Source organism: Ursus maritimus, unplaced genomic scaffold (genome assembly GCF_017311325.1).
Source record: "Ursus maritimus isolate PB19 unplaced genomic scaffold, ASM1731132v1 scaffold_13, whole genome shotgun sequence".
Lineage (NCBI taxonomy): Eukaryota > Metazoa > Chordata > Mammalia > Carnivora > Ursidae > Ursus > Ursus maritimus.
The window spans coordinates 69,738,844-69,743,923 of NW_024423675.1; positions in this window are offsets into that span (position 1 = coordinate 69,738,844).

Sequence of the window (5,080 nt, forward strand, 5' to 3'; positions counted from 1 at the left end):
GAAATAAATAAAGCCAAAAACGAAACCTGAGAACAGAGAATCACACGCACCGAAGGAACAATGGTTGGAAATCTGTGTGAATAAATCCGTAAGGCGCGATCGCTACATGCCTGCTGGAATGAGGCTGGTAATACAGTGTTGGAAAATAAGGTCTCATGACCCGAGGCTGGCGAGACCCGCCAGCCGCACCTGCTCCAGCGTGTGGCGTTGGGCGCAGGTGTGCGGTGCCCACAGACTCTGCCTCCATGTTACGCCCAAGGCATCCGCGTGTGCGCAGATCAGGGGACGTGCACCTGGCCGTCTGATTCACCGTCCTACATGGAGACAGCCCTGGTGTGGGGAAACAAACTGTAGTGTATTTCCCCAGCAGCGTGACACTGTAACGAAGATGAACACAGCCACAGGGCACTGCTCAACGGAACGTGGGCACAACCGGGAGAGAGAGAAGCTGGACGCAAAATAAATTTGGCCAACAGATGCCACTCCTTGTCTCCCTGGAAGCCATCAGGGGCCTCGCCTTGGCCCCCGCCCCACCCCAGCCTCCCTACCCTGCTATGACCAAAGACGTGCCTGTCAGAAAGTGACCCAACCACCCTCGACCTTGGGGCCTGTCCCCTTCTGTCCAGTCTCCCAGGATCTCCAGTCCTCAGGCTCCTTGACACCAATGTGGGTCCCGGCTCACGGGGTCAGCTGGGAATTGTGCAGACACGACACGTGTGGGCCCCGGCTCACGGGGTCAGCTGGGAATTGTGCAGACACGACACGTGTGGGCCCCGGCTCACGGGGTCAGCTGGGAATTGTGCAGACACGTGTGGGCCCTGGTAATTCTAAAGTTAGAGACCAGTTACTCACGCTGTCACTGCCCTGTAGCTCTCCGACTACGTTGTCCCTCTGCTCTGAATCGACTTTTACTAGAACTGCATTTATTTTTTTTTAAAGATTTTATGTATTTATTTGACAGAGAGAGAGACAGCCAGTGAGAGAGGGAACACAAGCAGGGGGAATGGGAGAGGAAGAAGCAGGCTCCCAGTGGAGGAGCCCGATGCAGGGCTCAATCCCAGCCGGGATCACGCCCTGAGCCAAAGGCAGACACTTAACGACTGAGCCACCCAGGCGCCCCTAGAACTGCATTTAAACCACCACCCTGTGACTGTCCTGTGGTGCTGGATTTGCAAGGAAGCTGGGGCTCACAGAGCTGCGTCCTCTGGCCCCACCCACTGACACGCAGCACAGCGAGCGGGTGCGGGGGCAAGGTGACCCCCGTGGGCGAGGTCCCGCAACACAGGCAGGAGTGGTCCGTCAGACCGGAACAAGTCTTCTCCCAAATAAACCCCTGCAACCACGGCTGCCTGGACAATTTGGGGAAGAACGTGTACCACTTGGGACAAATGGCCGCGTTTGTCTCACTGTCCTTAAGCGTTTCGTCTGTCTGTGTGGCATGTCCTTAAGGAGATGGAAACTTCCCCGCGGCCAAGGTCCATCCTCGCGATCCAGACTCAAGGTCAGCTGCCCGTGGACTGGGTTCAGAGGCTGGAGGTCCCGCGGGCAGGAAGCAATGAGCCTTTTCCATCCCCCACTGCACGGTATTCAGTTTCAGTTTTACCCAACAGTGGCTCAGGAGTAAAGTATTCAAAGTCTTGGTCAAAGCTTGAAATTGTATCCTGTGGAAATTCTTTGGGGTCGGTTGGCTTTGGTTGATGGCCTGCTGGGTTTTCGGTATTTTCCACCAGTCCACATTCCATTCGACTTGGCGCGCTCTGGACGCATCGGTGCGGACGAGTGGGTGCCAGGGCGTCCCGGACTCAGACGAGAAAGGAGGCTGGGAGGAAGACGTACAGCGGGCTTGTCAGAGAATCAGGGGCTCAACACGGAAGCCTGCCTGAGAAGCGGGGTTAACACGAGCCTAATTCTCACAACCTCCGGAGGTTCACTTGGTCTAAAGCCCTGAAACCCTCCAGGAAAAATAAATCATCTGAGTTGCTCGTTGCCGTCAGGCAGTAAAAGGCACCTGAACGAGAAGACCATAGCTAATGGGACAGAAGCTGGGCCACTGCTGGCTCCCAGGCTCGCTCCCCGGAGGGCAGCCAGCCCAACATGGATGTCTGGGCCGGGATAACCTTGAAGTCAGTCTCCTCTAATTGAAGAACCCCCTCTCCACTTGGGGTCCGCTGGGGTTCAGCCCCACTGGCCTGCACCCTCTACTTTCTCCTGGGGCCCTTCACCCATGGGAGGCCGTCCCTCTAACAATGAGGAGGTTGTCTGGTGTTCCTGGCAGGGAAGAGCCCCACGGCCAGCCCTTTCCTTGCCTGTCTGTTGAATGGCCCCCCTCTCTCTAGCTCTTGGTGTTGACACTACAAAAACATGGCCCCAGGGTCCAGTTGAAGCCTGAGTGAGCATGTGGGCAGGGAACACAGGGGGGCACCTGGACTCACTCAGTCTCCATGTCCCCTCTGTCCTCATAGGGAGACACCTGGGAGAGGGCCCTCTGAGGCAGAACCCAGGGTTTCCCACGGATGTCCGCACAGGAGCTGATGGGGAGCAGGAGGTGAAGAGGCCCCAGACCCAGGCCTGCGGAGGGGAGCAACACCATGGCGTCCTGGAGTGATGGCCTCCACCTCTCATGGCAGAAAACACGCTGCCCAGGGATCGTCTTCTGGGGGTTCTGGGGAGGAGGACGGCCGACACAAGCCGGGACTCCTGTGCAAAGTCCACCAGCGTGTCTGTGGGGAAGACTTCTCCGGAACGTCACCTAGTGCACCAAGGAGGGCTCTGGGCGCTATGCCAGGTCGCTGACTTTCTGGGAGGAGCTGCGGCTCCTGCCTCCCTCCAGCATTCCGGAATGTGCCAAGTGTGTTGCCTCCCCTCAGGTTCCCGAGAAAGTGTGAGACCAGACATGAGACATTAGTCCCAGCTGTCCTACGAGGAGCCGGGAACACAATGTCCTTCGGTGTGTGAGCTCCAAAGTGAGTACTTCCACAGATGTTCTCTCGGAGCTCAGCAGCGGAGACACTCACCAGCTGCCTGCAAGCTTGCCTTACTTTTCATAATTAAAAATTCTCGGAAGCTATGTGCGCACTGGGGTGCCTACTTCCGTCAGCGATCCTGAGATGAACAGTAGTTAATGAATCCGTGAACTCCTGTTAAACTTCCCCATGCCGTGTGTGACACCCGAGCATTGCAGTGAGCTCATCTGCCCAGCAGGCCCGTGTGGCAGGTCGTGAATTTGTTGCTGAGCGAGCAGGACACCCCAGAGCTTGGTGGTTGGGGGAGCAAATGCAGAACTAAGAGCAGAATGTGCAAGAAGGAACCAGCACAGGTGACGTGACAAGACCTCCGATGATCCTGGTAATATCTGCACACATCGTAAAACTAGGACAAGGACGTGGTGGAATAGGAGTGGCGGACACATCCGCCACGTGACCAGCGGGCAGACAAGAAGAAAGCAAAGCTGGAAGTGAGGCCTGGTTTTTTTGTTTTTTGGTTTACTTTATTTTTTTATAATAATTTTTTACTATATTATGTTAGTCACCATACAGTACATCACTAGTTTTTGCTGTAAAGTTCCATGATTCATTACTTGCGTATAACACCCAGTGCTCCATGAATGAAGCATGAGAGACTGTGGACTCTGGGAAACAAACTGAGGGCTTCAGAGGGGAGGGGGATGGGGGAAGGGGCAGGCTGGTGATGGGTAGTAGGGAGGGCACGTGTTGCATGGTGCCTGGTTTTGAATACACTCCCGTGGTGCGGCTGGGAAAACAAAGGGCTTGATTCTTACGTCTACAACCGATTATCAACTATCTCGTGCGCTCCTCGGGAGCGACCCGGCACAGACCTCAAACTGATGAACAGGGCCGTGGCCAGGGCTGCCAGCTCGGAGACAAATGTGCACCTTCCCAGTCAGTTGCTCTAAGTCAAGTCCTCAGCACAGGAAGCCACGTGACTGCCGCGTGGGCCGCACACACTGTCCCAACACACGCTCCTGCACAAGGAGTATCCTCAGACCCTCGGGAGAGTCCAAGCGGCACGGCAGAGACGCTCCACGCGGCCCCGTCCCGGAGACCTGCATGGGTTTGCCAGCCCTTCGCTGCAACACCGTGTTCCCGTTCGACACGCGTTCTTGGGCGGCTCGAGCAAAACATAAGTAGGAAGGCGGCAGATAGAAGCCTGAATAGAACCGTAATTATGCTAACTGTAAATCGAGCAAATGCTCCAATGAGAAGATGAAGATGGTCAGACTGCACTCAAAACACTTGCATAATCTACGCTGGCCGACTGAACATCATAAAAAATAAATAAACAAAAATAAAAACAATATCAAAATTAAACAAACACTTGCATACTGCTAAAACAATGCACACAGTACATGTGAGGCCACACGAGCTTAGCAGTCGGTAACACAACGCAGGGCAAAGGCACCCCAAGTACACGAGCCCGGAGACACTGATCCGGGATGGGGCACCCGTGTTCCTACGGAAACAGAAGGGCAAGAAAATGAGCTCATCTACCAGGAGAAGGGCATGGACGCCAGCAGGACCGGATAGCACAGGGACGGAGTGTGGAGAGCCTCCACCCTGCGCACTGGCCCCACGTGTGCTCCCAGGTTCAGGCACAGCCTCGCTCATGCAGACGCCTCGTCCACCTCAGTCCCACCCCACAGGTGCCCAGTTCCCATTCGCAGACGCACAGGAACCCGCGGCCGCTCTAGCTGTGCTGCCAGGCGCTGCCGGTGCAGTCCAGGGGCCTCCAGCTGCAGCCCCGTTCTCTGCTGGGACGAGCCCTGTGTTGCCAGCGTAATGCCGTCCCCTGAGGGATCTCCACACCCTAGTCCCCGGAACCCGTGCATGTGTCGCGTTACACGGGAAACAGGAATTGCGATTATGCATGCAATTCGGGCTACCTTCGATAGGGAGGTTAATTATCCTGGATTATTCAGATGGGCCCAACGCAATCACAAAGGTCCTGAAATGGGAGGGACGCACCCAGGGACAGCATCTTGAGAAACACTCAGCCAGCCTTGCCTGGCTTTGAAAACGGAAGGGCCATGAGCCAAGGAACTCAGGCAGCTTCCAGCTACCAG